Raw genomic sequence first — 23,616 nt, 5'->3', positions numbered from 1 at the left:
TCAGTCATCCAGGTCATTGTTATTTCGAAAGTGCTTTTTCAAAAGGCAACTGGACTTCGTTTTCTCCTTGAAGACATTTTGTTTCTCATCCAAGAAGCTTCTTCAAAGCTGAAGAAGTGAAATGTCTTCAAGGAAAAAACAAAATCCAGTTGCCTTTGGCAAAAGCACTTTTGGGACTGGCTCATCATACTTTTTTTGCTTCATATCTAACCATCTCTGCCAGCTTCCCCTGTTATTCCTTCCATCAATTTCTCTTTTGCTTCAACCTCTGCAAGTCTTGTCACCTTATTGGTGTGAAAGTTAAGGCCGGCTTAAAGTCTTGTTCTACTAACTTGTAAAATGTCAGGTTAAATAACTGAAAATATAGGATACGTGATCTTGGAATTGAAAAGTAGTTCATTTCTGATTATGAATTGATATCCCCCTCTCCCTTACTTTTAATCTCCTGAAAACTATGGAGGATCCAGAGGTGGTATTCAGCAGGTTCTGACCAGTTCTGGAGAACCAGTAGTGGAAATTTTGAGTAGTTTGGAGAACTGGCAAATACCACCTCTGACTTGCCCTGTCCACATCTATTATCTAGCTCCTAAGTCCCAGATGATTGGCTGGGCATCAGGGCTCCAACAAATCCACCCTCATTCAAATCAAAAATCTCTAGCCACATCTCAGAGAAAAGAGAATTAATTTATTAGAAGTAGCCATGTTGGTGTTAGCTGGACAGCTGATACTAAATTACATCATACATTTCCCCCTTGATCCTAGTCTTCCCCCCACCCCCTGGATGTGACTTCTCCAATGGGACACATCCATCTCCAAGGGTCATCCATCGTGCTCTCCAATAACTTTCTTATGCTCCAATAACTTTGGGCTGCTGGGATGATTATCTAGGCATTTAAAGAACGCCTTGTTTTCCCCCACTCCCTTTTTCTGGCAGCTAAAAAGAGCAAAGGAGTACCTTTGTAGTTGATGCTAGGTTTTCTTTTGTTGCCCTGCACAGGAGAATGGAACTGGAAAGCAGGTTAGTGGGGTGGGGAGGGAATGGGAATTTGCAGTAACCTTCCCCCAGGAGTGGGGAGGGAATGGGGATTTTACAGTATCCTTCCCCTACCATGCCCACCAAGCCACGCCCACAGAACCGGTAGTAATTTTTTTTGAATCCCACTACTGGGAGGAGCCCTTCTGAGACACTTTATCCATCTCTCCTACTTCAGACTCAAATTTTATATACCATTACAATCAGTGCACTAACCAACTTCTGAGAACATATGGGAGTTCAGTGGTTTGATTACAGCTATATGGGCATTTTGCATAGCTTCCCAGAATTCCTTTCAAAACATTAATATGCATATTTTAGCTCTGCAAAGCAATGCTGACTTATACAGTTAAGTTCACAGAGAAAACAGTAAAGTAGGATGGCACAGTACAAGCTTTTGATTGTAGATAGACTTTTTATAATTTATATTATTTCCTAATTAAGTTTATTTACAGATCCTTTCATGCAAGCCCATGAGGGCCAGATTAAAGCCAAACAATACCCTAAGCATATTGATATCCTTCGGCTCTTTCATTGCTTAATTGATGAGACTTAAAGATTCAATAAATGTTGAAAACTGAAGTTGAGTGTGGCAATGAAAGAGTTCAGAGCATGGTAGCTAGGGAAAAAAAAAAATCCCCTACGCTGCTTTCTTTGCCTTGTTGCTCTCATCCTATGCTTATTTTGCCTTTGGTTCATCCAAAGCTTAGGCACCATCTTTAAGAAAAAAAAAATCTTACATTAAGTATTCATCTACATTTCTTCCACCATGCAAAGCTACCTGTTAAGCAACATCACTGAATGCAAAGCCTTTTGTAAACAAGGACCATTCTACCAGGGGTGGTATGCTACCGGTTTGGACCGGTTCAGCCGATCCAGTAGTAAAAAAAAGCTGACGATCAGCTGAGAGGAGGGAAAAATCCTCCAAATCAGCTGAGAGGAAAAAAGTAGAGAAGAGTGCAGGATCGGCCCTCTCACCTGCCCCTGCACTTTTCTCTTTATACTCTCAGCTGATTGACACTGCAGGTCTCAGCTGGTGTGGGGAAAGCAAAGCACATCCACCAAACCATGCCAACCGAGCCAGTAGTAAAACGATTTGAATCCCACCACTGCATTCCACATCAAAATACCTGTGCCCTCAAGGAGCCACCAAGTAAGGCTCATTCAAATATCAGTCTTTGTTAAATAGCTTTTTCTTAACACCTCCTCCCATCGCTGTGTCTCTGAGTACATCAGCAAGAAGTCCTTCTCCAAATATTGTGCCTGTAGCTGCAATCCTAGTTATTAAATAGAGCCTGGGTGAACCAGAAAGAATCAAGAATTGGGGAATGAGCTTTATAAACTGAAATTTTATAAATTGAAGTTTGACAAATTCTTATCAGCCTTTTAACTTTAAAGCAAGTGGCTGCAATCAAATTCCAAAAAGTTCAAAATGAATATAATGAGTTGAAGTTTAAGCTCTTGGTGGAGTACTGTTGGAAACGCATATGATAATTGCAATATTCTCAAGTGTCTTTAGAGATGACGTTCTCCGAGTGAGATTTGAGGCCAGAATAAGTTATATTCTCAGACAAAACAAAGCGCAGTAGGCTAACTGCTGTCCTATTGATTCTTGATTAAGGGTGCCATAGAAACCTGGATCAGATCAAATCAAACTCTAAATAAATAGAATCAGAAAATGTAGAATAATAAGTATTAATATTTTATCAGAACATGTTCTATAGATTTACATGAGCCACCACAATGCTGCAATAAAAGGAATAGTAATGAAAAGAAAATGAACCCCTGGACACTAACTGTGAAGAAAGCGAGAACATAAAATAGAACATAGAAATAGTTACAGGAAGGTAAGAACACTGAATAGCATAGCAAAAAAATAATGATGATGATGAGAATACATCTGTGATATTTAGAAAGCTTAAGTGAAAAGCAAGTATATTATCTAACATAAATAAATCTAGGTACTTACAGCTCAATACTAACAATATCTATGGAGGAGAAAATAAACACTGTTTTACTGATGTTTGGAACAAAAAAAAAAAAAACCCAATTACTACCAACCTGCCTCCCATTGAAGATCTGTATACTGCACGAGTCAAAAAGAGGGCTGTGAAAATATTTACAGACCCCTCACATCCCAGACATAAACTGTTTCAACTCCTGCCCTCAAAATGACGCTAGAGAGCACTGCACACCAGAACAAGTAGACACAAGAACAGTTTTTTCCCAAATGCCATCGCTCTGCTAAACAAATAATTCTCTCAACACTGTCAAACTATTTACTAAGTATGCATTACTATTACTATTAATCCTCCCATCCTTCCTTTCACCCATCTCCTCCCACTTGTGACTGTAGGACTGTAACCTTGTTGCTTGTATCCTAATGATTTTTATTGACTGTTTCCTAGTATGATTTGATTGCTTATTGTACCCGAAGACTATTATTAAGTGATTCTTGACTGTTAATGAAGATTCTTGACTCTTATTATTCTTGACTCTTAATGAATGTATATTTTATGTACACTGAGAGCAAAAGCACCAAAACAAATTCCTTGTGTGTCCAACCACACTGGGCCAATAAAAAATTCTATTCTATTATTTATTAATTAAACTTGCCACCCATCTCTGTCAGACGGGAATCAGGTGTGCCTTCAGGGTTGCCTCAGTGAAACTGGATGGAGCTGAGGGGAAGGGAGGGGAGAGGAGAGATAGTGAAGGGAGTATGTAGCCAAAATAACATTCTTTCCTCTGGGAAGCAAGGGACACTCTCACTGGCAGCTGAAGGGGCATGGATGGGAGACTCCAGGATGGGAAGACTGGGGCATGTGATGATTGCGTGTAATGCGGCCGGGGGAGAAGAACTTTGGACTTTGAATTGGGTGGGGAAAACCGAGGGTCTTCAGAATCAGGTTTTCACCAAATGTGCCAATATGACATGCCTAATAAATCTATACTTTGAGGAAGCCTCTGGCCTTGGAGTTTTGATTCTGTTTGGGCTGTTACTTGGAACCTTGACAGCCATTTTGGTGTAATGGTTAAGACACCAGCCTTGAAAGAAGGGGACCATGAGTTCAAATCCTGCCTTAGCCATGAAAGCCAGTTGGGTGACTTTGGGCCTGTCCCTCTCTCTCAGCCCAACTCACCTCACAGGGTTGCTATTGGGAGGGAAATGGGAGGAGGAAGGTGTTACTTGGAACCCTAACATGTGGCTTGAAAGAGAGAGAGAGAGAGAGAGAGAAAGAAAGAAAGAAAGAAAGAAAGAAAGAAATGAAGTCCAGGTGATCTCTCTTAAATTGAAAAGCATGTTTATTCAGCCAAACAAAAGTGGGTCCTCCCATTGGAAGAACCCCAAATGCAGTTTGAAACAAGCATAGATTGGTTGATAAGAGGAAGACAGCATACAGTAGATAAAGTATAGAAGTTACAAAAATTCTCATGCATGCATCTCATGGTTTTATTGCATGCTCAACTCGCAGACTTGTGGCTTCTCACAGAAGCCACAACACCACAATGCCAAGGGCCTGCTAAGGCCTGAATTTTATTTTGAAGAATTATCAGATCGACACCTTGCCTAAAGGTAACTCTAGGCAGCTTACAATCAATTAAAAACAGCAAAATAAAACATGCAATGCATTAAAATGCATGTATTTAACTTTATATAAATTCATTTATATCAATGGATTTATATTATCCCTAATACCATCTAATATTGATAAATGGCAGTTACTACTTATTTAGCCACATATCTCATATATCTGCCTGAGAATCAGATGCACTCTTGGGGACATTTTATGTAAGGCAATGCCAACTAATAAAGGTTACATATTAGCTCAGTGATGGCTAATCTTTTCATTGCCATGTGCCAAAAGTGCACATGCATGTATGCCTGCACCCAGAATGCATGCATGCATGACTCCCCCATATGCACCGTGCACCTCTGCATGACCCCCCCATGCCACACACTTCTGTGCATGTGCATGCAACCTCCTGCACATGTGTCTCCCCCTGCACGTGCACGGCAGATACCCAACAATCAGCTGGCTGCCAGCAGGCATGTGTGCATGTGCAATGGATCTGTTCCAGGCGACGGCTCTGTGTGCTGGCGGAAATGGCTCTGTGTGCCACTTCCGGCACTCGTGCCATAGATTCCTCATCACGGTATTAGCTCCACTATTTTTTAATCTGTATTTAAAAGCAATAATCCATGTGCTTGCTGTTTCAGCCCATCTCCCTTCTATTTAGTGTGACTGTAGAACTCCAGCATTATGGTATGGCAATGATGTAATCACTTATATCTACTTTGCAGTTGGGAATGAAAAAGCACTTAAGTGCTAGCTTTATTCTGCACAGAACAAAAGCTATCAATAAAGTATCAGAAAACCAACATTTTAGTGTTTGTCTAACATTAACATAAAATTCACAAAACGCAAATAAATGGGGCTCAAATTGAGCAGGTACACATCTATAAATAAGTTGGAGTGCAGTTCCATACTTCTCTGTCAGTAAATGTTTTTTTTTTAACCACGTATGTGTCACACAGCATACCTCTACAGCTATCAAAACATTTTACCACTGAAAAGGAGCCCTTTATATCCCTGCAGCTTGCAAAGTTTTCCAAACTAAGTTAGTCCCTCAGTTTCTTTATGACTCCCAAATTTGCTCTTTTGGAAAGCTTAATATTCTAGAAACTCTTCAAAATAAGTTTATTTGAGCTATCCTTGTGTTTCCAACAAGTATACAAAATTCCATATTATGCATGTAGCCTTGTTGAATTAAAACATAGTTTCTTCTTATTACTTTTTGTTTAAATTTAATCTTAATTCATCTGGGTTGGCCCCATTAGCATTTGGAGATCATTTTAAATCATCATCGCTTTAAAAAGCTTTAGATAAATTTCATTTACTGGAGTTCTGTATGGAAGGTTTGTGCTCATTAGGTTGTGATAATGCTAGAACTGTCCTCAAACATTGGAATGTAGATAACTAGGCAAACTTGAGTAAGGTGTCATACCTCAATACATCTCATCCCTTGACTGGCAATTTCTATTCATTGCATGCAATACCGTTGAAGACCATTACAACATATTTTTACTTGAAGTCAAAAGAGTCATCAAACTATATGTAGCAATAACAACTCCAAAAACAAGAAAAAAAAAACAGATTACCCATAACAATAAGGAAGCTTCAATCCAAAAAGAGATCACTTTGGTGGAAAAACATATCTGGTCACATTGCCAACTTCAACTTCAAAAACGGATACAAAAATTTATGCCACCAGATAAAGACTGAATGCACCAATTATCACATTAAACAAGAGGAAAAACTTATATGCACAAATTCCACCCGCGCTTTCTACAATTTTGTAAACAACAAACTAAAAGACTCAAAGTCCATCCCACCCCTGAAAGGACCTAATGGTAAAGACTGCAACGACAACACTATTAAAGCCAATCTCTTTAACACATTCTTTGGCTCAGAATTTGTGAACAGCAATGGATCATGCCCAGTATTTTCTAGTCAAACCACAGACAACTACAATGATCTAATACATATCGATTTTTCAGCAGACAATGTTGAAAAAGCACTACGCAATCTAAAACCATCTTTATCTATTGGACCGAACAGAATATGTGCCTACTTCTTTAAAAAGCTATCCACTGCCATAGCAGAATGTGCTGACAACAAAATCACACAAAAATTATCAATGGAAATCAAATTTAGCAACCCATAGAGGTCTGGATTTCGAGTTACACTCAAAATTAAAGTGCAAAAAAAAAACTCTACAGGCTGATCCAACTTTGATGTAATGTCCTTAAAACAAGTCAAAATGAGGCTCAGTTGTGTGTGTGGCCTCCATGTGCCTGTATGACTTCCCTACAATGCCGTGGCATGCTCCTGATGAGGTGGTGGATGGTCTCCTGAGGGATCTCCTCCCACACCTGGACTAAAGCATCCCCAAACTCCTGGACAGTCTGTGGTGCAACATGGCATTGGTGGATGGAGCAAGATGTGATGTCCCAGATGTACTCAATTGGATTCAGGTCTGAGGAAGGGGCAGGCCAGTCCACAGCATCAATGCCTTCATCTTGCAGGAACTGCTGACACACTCCAGCCACATGAGGTCTAGCATTGTCTTGCATTAGGAGGAACCTAGGGCCAACCACACCAGCATATGGTCTCACAAGGGATCTGAGGATCTCATCTCGGTACCTAATGGCAGTCAGGCTACCTCTAGCAAGCACATGGAGGGCTGTGCGGCCCCCTAAAAAAATGGTCATTTTGCAGGGCTCTGGCAGTGCTCCTCCTGTCCCTCCTTGCACAAAGGCGGAGGTAGCGGTCCTGATGCTGGGTTGTTGCCCTCCCACAGCCTCCTCCAACTCTCCTGATGTACTGGCCTGTCTCCTGGTAGCGCCTCCATGCTCTGGACACTACGCTGACAGACACAGCAAACCTTCTTGCCACAGCTCGCATTGATGTGCCATCCTGGATGAGCCGCACTACCTGAGCCACTTGTGTGGGTTGTAGACTCCGTCTCATGCTACCACGAGAATGAAAGCACTGCCAGCATTCAAAAGTGACCAAACCATCAGCCAGAAAGCATAAGAACTGAGAAGTGGTCTGTGGTCACCACCTGCAAAACCACTCCTTTTTGGGGGATGTCTTGCTAATTGCCTATACTTTCCACCTGGTGTCTATTCCATTTGCACAACAACATGTGAAATTGATTGTCAATCAGTGTTGCTACCTAAGTGGACAGTTGAATTTCACAGAAGTGTGATTGACTTGGAGTTACATTGTGTTGTTTAAGTGTTCCCTTTATTTTTTTGAGCAGTGTATATTTATCACAAAAACAGAAATATTTGGAGTGATAAATATGATGAAAACTAGCAACATTCTTTGAGTGCACCTTCTTCTCATACAATTCATTGTCCAGTGACTATCAAAAGGTATAATTGACCTTAAATAGGAAAGAGAAAGAGATTTGTTCACACCATAATTCAACACTTTTGATACCACAATTCTCAAAAGAAATGCAAACTCATCTGAAAAGGGGATGAAGGAAAGCGAAAACTGGAACAATTAGAAAAACGACAAACTAAGCCAAATTGAAATGGTGCAATTTATCCCTTTCTAATGGAAATGACTAGTGACTAGCATGTATGTGCTACCTTTACCTTTTACCTTTACCTTCTTGCTTCTTGTTTTGCCTTTTGAAAGAACAGGATATTTAAAGAGTTTCCAATACGCCTGAGACATTTCAGACTTTAGATGGCCCTAATTTTTGCTTTTATTATTGGGCGTGGGGTGGGGGGTCACGTAGAAATAAAATTTTGTCTTCTCTATGCCATTCTGTCTATATCATCAGACACTTCTGCATGCGGCAACGCTCAGGCACTCATTGGCAGTTCTTAGTGATTGCTCCAGCTGCCTTTTCTTCATACCACTTCTGAAGTCCATTCATCTGACTCACAAGTCCCACATGAGTGATAAAGGATTAAACTAAAATATCTAATTGATGTTCCTGTTCCAGGCAACTTATTTTTCAATCTGCACCAATGTTTTATCAGCTAGATTATTTTTTGACATGGGTGTAGTAGTCTTCTAGAAAAGGACTAGACTCATACTCAGAAATATCCCAAGTGACAGCTTTGAGTGAACTCTCCATTCCACATGCTTCACTTCAGTCAAGGAAGTTTATGAACCAACATATTAGAATTATCAGTACTTTCCCCCATTAGCTAATGGGGTTAAAAGAAAGACAAAAGTAGCCAAGGAAATTCACCAATTGCTGTCCTTCATTTGTCCCCTAATAATGTTGTAAGAACAGCATCATCCAAATGATAACAGCAAATTTCTATTCTGATTCAGAGTCTGGAGGAACGTACATTAATGAAGCTGGGAAGAACATAAAGAGATAAAATCCTCTGTGTTAACCTGTAATATCCAGATGAATATAGATGTACTTCACTCAGTCGTGGAATTAAAAATATTTTACTACTGGTTTTGTGGGCGTAGGCATGGAGTGTTCTAAAACAGGCAATTTTAAGTATGAAAACTTACCATAAGCGCTGGTGAGTAAAACAGCTGAGGCACGGCAATCCGTTCTGCTGCACCTATCAGCTGAGCTACAAACAAAGGAAATATAGGAGAGGAAAGAGTGGGGGCAGGTGGGCGGGGCCAATTGCTGACTGGCACTATCAGATCATAGAACCAGTGCGAACCGGTAGCATACCACCACTGACTTCACAGTATGATGGGATAGATGGGACCAGTCAATGTTTATAAGAACTTCTGAGCATTGTTCAAGGGGATGGAAATTAAACATAAATTAACATCTCTCAGGAAGAAGACAGACTTTTAGAACAGGGAATGAGAAAGCATTGTTTCTAAGACAGTGACAATCCATGATAGTGGGCCAACATTTGTCACAAGAAAGTAATCAATAGAAAGTTGTCCTTGCTAGAGACTCGTCTATTGATTCTTGGCATCAGCTGACCTCAAGTCAAGTCTTCACCTGATTAAATTTTTATGGAGCTGAGGCACTATGGCTGCTCTCCAGCCACATTATTTGCTGCCATCTCCTAATGTACTGGCATCTCTTATATTTCTCTAGTGAGCTATGACTAATTTGGAGACTTTAGATGTAGCCTAGCAACCAAAAAGGAATACTCAAATAGTCAAAAGAAACTATATAGATTGCAATATCAAAATCAAGCTGTGCTACAGAACAAGCTTGATTATAATGAAGAATGGAACTCAGTTAGCTTAACTGAATTACGCAAGCATAGTTCACAGTGAATAATATTACTCAAGTAACCACCACACATTTCATAGTGAGATGTAATTAATATATGACATGGCATCCATATCTGGAAATCTGACAAATAGGCCAGACCATATTGTTTAGTTTATGGTTTTATATGCCTAACAGAATTGTTTATTGAGCAATTAAAATTTATTAAGCTTTTTTATTTGATGCAGAAACAAATATTAAAATCATTAATATTTCATGTATATAATGATCTGAAGTTTGTTATTGCAGATCTAGGCTTTATTTTTATTATCAAAAACAGTTTGCTATTATGGACAAGCAATGAAAGTGACTTTAACAATAGTAGCCCAAGGTCTTGAAGCTAAAAATTAATGTATTATATAATGAAAGCATGACAAAATATTGATTGGTGGTTATATCCTAACAGCGAAAAGTTGCCTATTCCTGAAAATGGAAATTGTGAATAAATTAACTTCTTCAATGAGTTGTGGTTAATACAAAGTTGTCAAAAAAGCCAACACAGTTCTAAGCTGCATTAATAGAGGGGATAGAATCAAGATCATTAATACCACTCCATAATGCCTTGGTAAGACTATGTTTGGAATACTACACAGTTTTGTTCATCACAATATAAAAATATGTTGAGACTCTAGAAAGAAGAGAAAAGCAGCAAAGATAATTAGAGGACTGGAGGCTAAAACATATGAAGAATGGTTGCAGGAATTGGGTGTTTACTTTAATGAAAAGAAGGATTAGGGGTGACAGGATGACAGTGTTCCAATATTTAAGGGTTTTATTTGAGTAGCTTCCTAGCTTCCTAATAAATAATTATTGGCCATTCACAAGAAACCAACCATTAAGAAACCCCAATGCACAAAACACAATGTTGCCAACCAATCAAGAACACAGCAACTTGAAGACCAATAAAAACAGAACTAGACTCCCAGCGAACCAGGATGAGGAAAAAAACCATTCAAATAAAGCAGAAAGCCAGCACCAAATACAAACAAAAAACGGCTGCTAAGCCTGACACACAAGATTAAAAAGAAGCCAATACACAAGCATGAGGATGGCAGATGAGATTCTGCTGAAACATCGCTATAATAAAAGCACAAATATTAAGACGTGGGAAAATACCCGAAGAAACCTAAATACTATATACATACATATAAATACCCACAAAAACATAAGAAAACATATATGTATATATGTATATATGTATATATGTATATGCGTATATATTATATATTATATATTATATATGTATATGTATATGTATATGTATATGTATATGTATGTATACATACATACATATATACATATATATACATATACATACATATATATATATATATATATATATATATATATACATATACATATATATACATATATATATATATATATATATACATATACATATACATATACATATACATATATATATATATATGGATCTTTGGTTATTCAGGTTTTCTCCCGCATAAAATTGGAAGTATCTAGGCGACGTTTCGATGAAATCTTTCATCATCTTCAGGCTTGTGTCTTCGGCTTTGTGCTTCTCAGAGTGGGGGTGTGACTTGATTGGGTGGGGGCTTGGCTGTGTTCTGATCTATATGTTTTCTGAGGTTTTCTCTCTCTCTCTCTCTCTATATATATATATATATAGTATTCAGCTTTGTTCGGGTATTTTCCCACGTCATCATAGTTGTGCTTTTAAAGTTGTAGCAACATTTCGGCAGAAGGGGCTCCTTCAATTTGCTTGTATCTTTGAAGGGGCTCCTTCAATTTGCTTGTATCTTTGTCCTTTGTATATGAAACATGTGTTGGTTAAGCAGTGTTCTGCTAGTTCCATGAGGTGTTTATCTGGTTGGTATTTATTTTTGATGATTTCAAGAGTTTCTTTTATCGGGACTTGAGTGAATAGTGAAACCACGTCAAAACTTACAAGCACATCTTGTTCCACGTGTAGATCTTTGATCATTTCCAAGAAGTGGTATGAGTTTTGAAACTCAATGAAGATGCATGAAAAATACTTGTAAGGTCTACTTACTCTGTTTGGTGTGTATTATCTCTAATATTAGAGGCAGAATGCCATACATTTCCTGACAGAACAATTAACCACTGGAACAACTTGCTTCCGGAAGTTGTGAATTCTCCAACACTGGAAGTTTTTTTTAACAAGAGATGAACAACCATTTGTCTGAAATAGTATTGGGTTTCCTGCCTGAGCAGGGGGTTAAACTAGAAGACCTCCAAAGTCCCTTCAAACTTTGTTATTCTAGTCTAAATACTGCTTACGGGAAAAAATGGCTAATAGGGAATTGTCATATTCAAGAAGCTTCTGAACTGAAGAAGCTTCTTGTATGAGAAGCAAAACATCTTCAAGAGAAAAACAAAGAAAGTCCAGTTGCCTTTTGAAAAAAGAATATTTTTGGGAGAAACATGACTTGGATGACTGAGAATCTCCATAGACACAGTATTACATTCAGTCACTTATTTGTGAATTTTCCATAACTGTGAAAACAGATGTCCATTGTTGGACCAGAATATTAGATTAATAATGGTGTCTTAGATTATCATTCGTCAATGTCTACAGTTTTGACTGCTTTCATCAGAAAGTTATGTTGCCATATCACAAGATCTTGCTTTTTGGGGTGGGTGGGGGGAGCCATGGGATGTCACAACACAGATACAAAGGATTCAGAGCTTGGGCCACAATGACACAATGCCATTTTCATTAAACAGTTTGATGCACCTAATCTTGTAAATGCTTCTGTTACCCAAAATCACAACCAGTGTTTTTTAAAGGTTACCTAGAAAACACCTGGTGGATCTCAGCAGAAAGGGTAACAAAAAGTGATTGATATGACAAGTCCACAAAGAAAAGTATAGAGAAGCTTGATTAGCCATTTTTAGTTTTAAAAAATAACTGAATTCTCTTGAGCCACATCATTTTGTTTCACTTATTTGAAAAAGTTAGACTTAGCCTGTTGACCAGCAGCATAATGGCAGCTATAATTATTAGCACAAAGGAAGATGGCTTTTATCTCCATATAATTACCTTTGTGGGAGAAGACTGAAATCTATTTGCAGGTAGGTGCAGATGCTATTTAAAGAAGTAGATACTGTTGAAAGAGAGTTGACATCGTTCCGTCACTGCAAGTGAGAAGTCCATGAAAAAGGTTGGTTGGAGAATCTGAAGCAACCATTAATTCGATTTAAGTGCTGCCTGACTCTCCCAAATAATTTTTGGTGGCTCATGACTCCAATTTTCTTTAGTTTTGAGAATTAAAAAAAAACCCAAACAACACATTTATAAGAATGTAATAAGCAAGATGGAAATCCAGTCATTCAACAAAACAAACAAGAATATTAACAAAATATAAAACAGACGCCATAAGGCAGAGATCTCCAAACTTGGCAACTTAAAGACTTGTGGACTTCAACTCCCAATCTACCCAGACTACCTTTGGGAGGGATTTGTATTCAATATGAAGTTGTCTTTTATTCAGATAAAAAGTCTATTATTTACTGAAACAAAAGTCAGAATCAGAATTGGCTTCTGATGTTCAGAAAGTGAGAATGATATTTGGCCAATAAACACACAAATAAGAACCGTAGTTGGTGCATGAACCTATAAACTTCCCCCATCTTTTTCCCCCCTTTTCTTTTAATAATGAACTCTCTCAGTACAAAGTGAGACTGTGGCTTTGACAGAAAAATGCATGTGGGGAGTTTATTAAGTTACTGAAAAATGTCAGTTGAGGAAGCTGAGTTGTCACAGGTAAGTGACAACTGGCAGCGAGTCAGCCTATTGAGGTACTTAACAGGAGAGTGGAAATGATGTGCAAGAGAATTGTGAAACAAGAAAGCACTAGAATGTGAATTCGTAACTGCTGGGCACACAATCCAATTCTGAAACTCTACAGGAGACAAAGAAGTCATGCAAACTTTTCCACAACCATATCATACATTAATTGGACTTAATTGGCACATTAAATTCTGAATCAAAGCAGAGCAACAGCTTCAGGGCGAAAAATCTTCAGGTTATAAAATGTTTAGGCCCTGCAAGCCTTAAAACAAAATCACATGCCAAATTATTGGAGAAAACACTCCAGATTCCTTAAAAGAGTTGAAGAGAATGCCGAAGCCAGTCTCTGAACACAAAAGCTTCTACCTATCACCAACCTTTTCATTACTTGGAAGGATTCATTCATCCAAACTTTAACAACATATTTTGACAGCTATTGTTAGTATCGTGGGGGTGAATGATACTTTAATATCTTCTCCATGTGATACTGTCCCTGGGAACACATTCCTGTGGAGAACAGTAATATGAGAGCTAGAGTATCCATGGATACAGATGCAATGATCAGAATGACTGCAAACCATGCTAACAAAATCACCAGAGTCGAAGCTGCAACAATATCTATGCCTATGTTGAGTTAGATACCACCTTGTTCATGTGGTTGCAGTTGCAGTAGTCCATCAGAACTTCCTTCCTCATTCCTGCACCTTGTCATATGGTGTGTCTCACTAGTTGGTCTCGCGGGCTAGCTAAAAAATCAAAGAGCAAGGGATTCAGAAGAACATAGGGGGAACAATATACTAGAAGATCACAGCAAGGGTAGCTATTTAATTTATCCAACTTGTGAGTCAGTGCATTACTGCCATGTTTGTCCCACTATTCTATCATTGGATCCCTCTCATCTGCTCTACTCAGGTGACCCTAAAAGACCCAGATAAACCTCCAGATGGCCTCAATAACTCTCTAAAATGATGCAAATGACCAGCTGCTGCAAGGAATATAAATCCTTCCATTCCCCACCATCCAGCCAAAGCTGAAGAAGCTTCTTGGATGAGAAGCTAAACATTTTCAACGAAAAAAACAAGAAAAGTCCAGTTGCCTTCTGAAAAAGCCCCTTTGGGACAACCAAGACTTGGATGAATAAGAATCCCCATAGGCTTTCATCCCTCCTGCCACTTTTTTTTTTAAACATTCAGAGTCTGACATTCCCTCAGGAAGAATCTTCTTCTGGAGTATGACAGGTCTTGGGTTTCCATTTCTACCTGAGCTTTACATCTGGAAGTGTACTTGCTGGGCCTACAGTAGCTCCTTCAAACCTGAATGAAACCTGATGAAATGCTGCCCATTTGTCCCAGTTTAGCTGAACCGGTAGTTAAAAAAAATGCTACTGGTTCAGCCAAACTGGTATTTCCAGTGATCAGCTGGGTGATGAACAGCTGTGCTGCACAATTTAGATTAGCTAGAAAGCAGGAAATCGACAGATTTCTTGCTTTCTAGCTAATCTAAGTCATGCGACACAGCTGATTCCACCCACCCCCCCTTGCTGTTGTACTTACCTTCAAAATGCTTCTTTTTTCAGTACCCAGGAGGCTTCCCTGAGGCCCACTAGGCCAAAAAGAGGGTGCAGAGGGGATGCTGTGAAAGAAAAAAAGAGAAAGAAAGAGAGAGGGAGGGAGGGAGGGGAGAAAGAAAAGGAGGGAGGGGAGAAAGAAAGAAAGAAAGAGAAAGAAGAAAAACAAAGTGCTATGATCAGAGTCAAAACGTTCATGGACACACACTGCTTTGCCTAAGCAGATTGCAAAAAGAAACCTGAATTTCAAATGGAGATGAAGTTTTGAACTTCTTTTCAAAGGTGTGAAACAGACAGGAAACATTTGCATCATAATAAGTTTTAGTCTTGATTCTGACACACGCCATTCATGCCTCCACATTCTTTTTTGGCATCTGAGGCAGTCACACTTATAAGGTTATTACTGATGATTGATTTAGGAATTCTGGGAAGATCTTGCTGGGTGCACCTGAAAAACAATAATGAAATATTATAATTCTGAAAAAGCAGTGTTAATGTTGAGATTGAAGGCAAGAGTACTGATGAAATATAAACAGGTAATTGCCAGAGTGTTTCCAAAAAAGGATGCTTCAAACTGAAAAGTATTTACTTATGCGATTATTTCTATATCAGTGGCTTGAAAGGCAGAATAAGAGTGCATCTCTGCAGGATGTATGATCACTTGTGCATATCTCATCCAGAGGAAAACAAACTTATCTTTATTCTCTGTTGATGCTCTATTAAGCTGAGTATGTTTGATTTAGGAGTTAAATAAAAAAAAAACATGGTTACAAAGGTATTGTCATGCCCCAGCATATTACCATTATATACTGTTGTTGCTCTCTAGCCCCATCTAGTGGCCGGAGGGACAAATATACCCCAACATACAATCTTTATATACTGTTATTGCTCTCTCGCCCCATTTTGCGGCTGAAGAGACAAATATCAAGTATATTGTTTGACGCTGACCCCACCTCATTACCCATCAGCCTGCACTCTGAAAATAAGTGCACATTGGGAAGCCAGACTCCATTTCCTTTAACATTTGGAGAAGGCAAAAGCACAAAGAAGAACCCACCTTAATCTGTGGCACATGGTCATCCAAGGACAACCCCACATCCCACACACAGAGCATCACTGGTGAGATTTAGATTCTTTGTATTTGTTAATTGTTATGTTCAACAGTAACCCAATACTGCCTATCTTGTATTTGGTTCTCATTGTATGTATTCCTATTTTCCCCAGTTTCACCATATCCTGTTCTTTGAATAAAGCATTCTGATCTATGCACACAATCTGTTTTATTGGAGGATGGGTGGATGTCGATGGGTGCATGTCGAGCTGCGCACAGACTAATGTGTAGTGAGGACAGAACAGCTATAAAGAAGCAAATGTTGCTTCAAAAGTTGATCCCCACTATAAAAGGTAAGTTTTTTATAAATGGTAAGTTTGGGTTTCCGTCTATTTAAAGGCACATCTGAGATATCTTGCCTAGTTGATGGAGACTGATTTCAATCTAAGTTGAAGTGAGCAGCTGAATTTGACCAGAAAACTTTAGATACTCTTTGGAAAAGAGAAAATTGAAAGATCAGTTGGGATTCTTGAAACCAGCTAGCTATTAAAGGGGAGATGTAGTCTCAAAGAAAGTGTGTCATTTGCTGCCTATTTCTCTTTTGTCCTTACTGTACAAATCATCTTTCTCAACCTGATGTCCTCCAGAAGTGTTAAGACTAGCAATTCCCAGAAGATCTGTAGTAAGGAAGCAGGGCAGACCTGATGCAAGGAGTACAAACTGAAGTAAGTGCTTCTCAAGTTTAATTTTCTCTTTCCTCCATAGTGGTATTTCGAGAGAGGCAGTCACTTGTATATTTTTAGGAATTCCATGGAGAATATTCTGCCTGGAGAAACCAGTACCCCAATCCAATCTTCTGCTTTTAGGAAAATGGCAGACATTCCTTTGTCCATCAATCCATCTCACAGTACTGCGCAATCTACAAGTAGTCTTACAACAGTTCATTTAATGACCTTTCAAAGTTACATCGGCTGAAAAAAGTGACTGATGACCATTTTTCACACCTATGACTATTGCAGCATTCCCATGGTCACATTATCAACATTCAGGTGCTTGGCAATTGGTTCATATTTATGATAGTTGCCATGTCTGGGGTTCTGTGATCCCTTTTTATAACCTTCTGACAAGCAAAGCCAATGGAGAATCCAGATTCACTTAATAACCATGTTACTAACTTAACAAATACAATAATTCACTTAACAAGCAAGAAAAATTGTAAAAGGTGCTAAACTCACTTAACAAATGTTTCACTTAGCAACATACATTTTGGGCTCAATTTTGGTCATAACTTGGACTACCTGTATTACCAATATTCAAATTAACTTTGCTCTCACCTGTACTCAGTTTGGGGAGACTTAAATGGAGTTTTCTTCAAACTCTGATCATTTTCCTGCTTTCAATTAATGTGTCTCTATCTGCAGGGTTGCATACCAGTAATATTCCTATGTCCATTCAAGGTAGGGAGCTGTATTGCCAACAGAGGAAACAATGGTAGAAAACACTTCCCAGATGGGGAAAAAAATGAAGGAAGATGAGCCTCTGTGGGGCAGTGGTTAGAGTGCAGTACTGCAAGCTACTTCTGCAGCCAGCTGCCTAGAGTTTAGCAGTTCAAATCCCACCAGGCTCAAGGTTGACTCAGCCTTCCATCCTTCCGAGGTGAGTAAAATGAGGACCTGAATTGTTGAGGGCAATATGCTGACTCTGTAAACCACTTAGAGAGGGCTGTAAAGCACTATAAAGTGGCATATAAGTCTAAGTGCTATTGATATTGCTATATCAGGCATTCTTCCATCTAATTCTGTACAGCTTATAACACATTAACTTGCGGTTAATTTTTATTATTTCAGACAGCGTCTTTTCTAGGCATAACTGGGAATCTCCTGCATGCCTAACATGGAATGGTTACCCTTACAAAATTAATTCCCTTGATTATCTGTTCTACACACAACTCCTGATTCTCTCTTTCATGCTATTCTTTTCTGAGGTTTTCTAATTCAAAAATACTGGTTTTTCGTTCTTTCTCTAGAAGGAAAGCTAGGAAATGTACGTTCAATACATTGAAATAATTAAAAGTAAATAATGTTCAATATAGATGAATCTGCATCCTAATATTACCCATGGTGCAAAGACTAACATGATGATTGTCTTAACCAACAGATAACCCACAAGCTGGTCATAACACTAATATTAACCATACGCATTGGGCATCATGCTACACTGTTAAATGTTATTACGGTATTGAACAAATGTTATTTGCAGATTGCTGGATAAGAATTGTGGTCTTATTAAGGCAAATATTCAATAAAGAAAAATGTTATAGCCTTGAAGTCTTCATCTGCTTGACTAATGACATCTACTTTACAGTGATAAACTTTGCAGGCATCAAATCGAACGCTGTTTCATTTTGCTGCATTTCTTCTAATGCTGGGGAACAGTGTAGATATACTTTATAGCTGTGGGCATTGTAAAAATCAAGGGCCCTCCTGAGACTCAGTGATGCAAAGCCCAGAGGCATTTTGCTGGGCAAAATTTCAGCTGCTTTCTAAACTTGAACAGAAAATTAGGGAAGTTTTGATCTTTCCTGGATGCTACTAAAGAAGGGGAGGGAATAGAAAAGGAAAGAATGAACGAGGAAGAGGCATAAGCATGGACAGATGGGAACTGTATTTAAAATTCCTCTGAGCCTCACAATCCCAGGTCTCCAGCTGGTTTGCATCCTCAAAGATTCCAGTATTTAGTAATGAAAGAGAGCTTCTTATAACATGAGTTCTGAGTCAACTTATTGATTTTGGAAATGCTGAATTGCAGCGCAAATATTATTTGGGGTACAGAAAAGGAGAATGCCATGATTGCGCTGCTGTTGCTGCTGTTAGTGTATGTTTGATCAACATATATTACAAAAAAAATAATGCACATATAGGAATGGCATATGGTCTGAATTTATTGTGTGAGGTTTAATACTGTCTTTGAAATTTAATTATACTGTAGTTTCCCTGAATATTTTAACAGTTCATATGTAAAACTAAACTCATAGGAATTAAAAGGCCACAGAATAATTATACAAATAAGCATAAAATAAACTTTAGTATAAAAGGTATCCATAAACAGTTTGGAAAATTTTTCCTTGGCATTGAAAGGATAATAAAGTAGGGTTCTAGTGAATCTTTCTGATGATAGTGTTTCAAAAGAAGGAATCATCACTGAGAAAGTCTTGTTTTTCCTAGTCTTGGAGCATAATTATAATAAATTATGTAGTTATTCTTTTATTCTGTTATTAATGAAGATAATCATATATTGTCACTCCAAACAGTAGAGTCATAAAGAGAGAAGTAACCTGGAATTAAGGAGAAACTTACCAACAGTGAGGACAATTAACCAGTGGAACAGCTTGCCTCCAGAAATCATGGGTGTTCCATCACTGGAGGTTTTTAAGAAGAGATTGGACAGTCACTTGTCTGAGATGGTATAAGTTCTCCTGCTTGATCAGGGGGCTGGATTAGAAGATCTCCAAGATCCCTTCCAGATTCTATTCTATTCTATTCTGTTCTGTTCTGTTCTGTTCTGTTCTGTTCTGTTCTATTCTATTCTATTCTGTTCTGTTCTGTTCTGTTCTGTTCTGTTCTATTCACTTGTTTGCACCATGTTGGGATTCTATTGTTGTCTACATTGTACCATGCTGTGATATCTGGGGAAAGAATATTAAGACTGAACAATTGTAGTGGTATTATAGGAGATGACTAGGTTTAGCCAAGTAAGAGGTCAAGCACATTTTTTTTTAGAAAAAAAAACAGTGTTTCTCAACTTCAGCAATTTTAAGATATATGGACTACAACTTCCACAACTCCACAGCTAGCCAGGGAATTTTGGGAGTTGAACTCCACACATCTCAAAGTTGATGAAGTTCCTCTCTCTCTCTCTCTCTCTCTCTCTCTCTCTCTCTCTCTCTCTCTCTCTCTCTCTCTCTCCCTCCCTCCCTCCCTCCCTCCCTCCCTCCCTCCCTCTCTCTCTCTCTCTCTTCAAAAGCTTACAATACAATAGAAATAAGAATAAACATAAGTTTAAATATAAGAAATAGGAACTAATAATTGGGGACAATTGGACTGGGATGGTAGGCATGATTGTGCGCTTATGCACACCCCTTAATGATCAATCTTGTCCCTCTGTGCTCACAAGAGATCTAAGTCTAGCCCATTTTGAATTCCATTGACTCTTATCTACTGCCAATCACTATTTCAGATTCTTGTAAAGAGTGTTAGCATGCAATAAATCTGTATCTGAACTGCCTTAGCTCCTGATTTTCTTACATCTAACAGGTATGTGGGAATGACCTTGGGAGACAGAAGGAAGGGCCACAGGGTGGATGACTGGCATGTAAAGGTTGTCTCAGTTCATAGAAGGAGAGAAAATGTGGGAAATATTTCAGAAGAGACCCTCCTTTGTTTTCCAGGCAGTAAAAGGAGAGGGGGAAAATAGGCCAGACAAGGAATAATGGATGGAAACCAAACAAAGAAAGATTCGATCTAGAAATAAGAAGAATTTCTGACAGTGAGAACCAGAGGTGGTGTTCAGCAGGTTCTGATCAGTTCTGGAGAACCAGTAGTGGAAATTTTGAGTAGTCTGGACAAACAGTAAAAACTACCTCTGACTGGAGATTTTACAGTATCCTTCCCCTGCCATGCCAACAAAGCCACATCCACAGAATCGGTAGTAAAAAGAATTGAATCCCACCACTGGTGAGAACAATCAACCAATGGAACAGCTTGCCCTCAGAAGCTGTCAGAGCATCATCACTTGAGACCTTCAAGAAGAGATTGGACTGCCATTTGTCAGGAATGGTGTAGGGTCTCCCTCTTGAGTGGGGGGGTTGGACTAGATGACTTACAAGGTCCCTTCCAACTCTGATTATCTGTTATCTATTACCTGGCTCCACTTCTGTCTCTCTTTCTTTGCCAGCTCCTTTCCCTCTTCCCCCTGGAGTGCCCAGGTTGCCCTAATTCTGGCCCTAATGCTGACCCGCGCCTCCTCCTCTGATTCAGCTTCTGGAGGGGCCAGCAGCTGAGAGGCCACAACAGTAATAGGAAAGATGAGAAGGATAAAAGTAATAGTAAATAGCAGTAGTCACAGCCAAAGTAAACGTATATAAGAAAAGATTTATCCTGCTATGTTTCATCAATTTGTTATTTCCTTACAGCAAAAACTTCCTGTCCCTTTTGGATACAGTAATGCTTACATTGTTTTTTTAAGCAAAAATAAAAGTGTCTTCAAACATCACTTGTGGTAAATCTCATAAACACTAGCTGAAGGACCAACAAATGTGAACTTGTAGCATGCGATTACCTACAAAACTTTCCATTTATTAACGGAAATGTTGCCTCTCCATCTCTTGCCAGCAGACAAAGATGCATTGTAATAACTGTTAACGTTGCTAAAGTCACCCCATTGTGCCTCAAATGACTTGCCAGGCAAGTGATCAGGTGCAGGTTAATTAACATTATTCTCTTAAAATACTATCCTTGACTCTTTAACTTATTTTTATGAACACAAGTCTTTTGCTTCTCCCAAATAAAGTAAACCCCCCTCACGTTATTTGAAAGGAATATTTCTAGAAATCTATTGTAATAATAATTAGGAACCCTCTGCAGATGGAAATCTTTTAAAAGTCTCTATTCCTACTGAGCGCTGGATGTGTTTTCATTGTTTTGCATTTGTATTCCAGCTCTTCTACATGAAACAAACCTTTAATCTCCTCAAGCCCTTGGGATCTATCATTGTATGATAATGCCTAGTGTGGGCTTAACCTATCTAAATATTTTAAAGCACATTAGCAAAGTATTTCCCAGACAAATTGTCCATAGGGTTTGGCTTCCCTCTACAGGCAGTAGAGATAAGCAGCATCTAAACTGAAATTCCTCTATATTGTACAAGCTGACTTCTATGTGACTTTGTGCAAATTACTCCTGTTGTAATTATGAGACTTTCTATTCCCGTAATTTTTCTTAAATAAGTTTGTGGAAGCTAGGTGGATGGTTAACCTTAGATATTCCAAATCAGAGGCCAAAAAATTGAAACCAAAAATTCAAGCTCCCTTCAAGTAATAACAAAATGAACAGAACCGTGAATAGATATTTATAGTAGGGCTGCATATCTGGCTCATCCCCAAAACAGTACAGATTATCTCATCCCTTAAATCATGATTTGGTTATGGGGAACAATAAGATTATAAGCTCAGAGATTTCTAGGAATGTCAGCAAGCATGGTGGTTGACTTCTATCATAGACAGCTCCGGTAAGTTTATGATGATTTAGATCTATTAGGTGAATGAATTTATATGTATTAATTTGTTATTGTTATTGATGTTCCTTCTTTGTGCCCTCGTTCTCCTATTAATGTCAAATTGGCTCTTGAGACACATTTTCAGAATGAGCCCAGTACATGATCATATAGTGCTATTTTTAGGAAAATGTACCTTTAATAGCAATAGCAATAGCACTTAGATTTATATACCACTTTATAGTGCTTCACAGCTCTCTCTAAGTGGTTTTACAGAGTCAGCCTATTGCCCCTAACAATCTGGGTCCTCATTTTACCTACCTTGGAAGGATGGAAGGCTGAGTCAACCTTGAGCCTTAACTAACTGGATCAGTTGAAAAAAAACTGTTTTCACTCATTTCGCCAAAATTACTTTTCTTGAACTGAGATGGAACTGTGTTTATATTTCTCTGCTACTTTAAGTCAGGTGTGCTTTTCTTCATAAGCACCCTCAAAGAGATGTTAGAAACTTTGTCTAAGTAAAACACTCCTACAGAATTTAGCACAGTCTGTTTTCTTAGATCTGTATTTCTTGAAATAGGATGATGTAATTGCCAAGCAATATTTCCAGGGACTTTATCAAGTCCCATTTTGACCAGTTAAGTTAGGAGCTACCATTTTAAAGTCCATGATGTAGCTTTTATCTTTAACAAACACTTTAACAACCACAAAACTATAGAATAGATGAGCCTTCAGACCAAACTCATAAATACAACTTGCTAAACAATTCACCATCCCAAAACTACATGTCTTGGATATTAAATGTAGAACATAATCCAGACATCTCTTAATCCTATTGTAATGACTAATTTCTGTCTTACTCAGTCTGCAGAGAAAGACAAATTGTTTGCAGTTTTGAGGATCCCTATGCTTGTTTGACCCTTTTCATCTTTGGCTTGGATTGATTAAAGTAATGGTGAACACCTTTGAAAATGATGTTGCATTGTTTGCTCTTATTAGATTTCTGCTGGATGAAAAACATACTTGGTCTTTTTAGTGACCCACTAGATCAAGGGTCTTCAAACTTGGTAAGTTTAAGACTTGTGGACTTCAACTCCCAGAATTCCTGA

Source organism: Pseudonaja textilis, chromosome 4, assembly GCF_049901715.1.
Source record: "Pseudonaja textilis isolate UNSWEBS1 chromosome 4, rPseTex1.2, whole genome shotgun sequence".
NCBI lineage: Eukaryota > Metazoa > Chordata > Lepidosauria > Squamata > Elapidae > Pseudonaja > Pseudonaja textilis.
Note: the sequence above shows the minus strand (reverse complement) of the source record.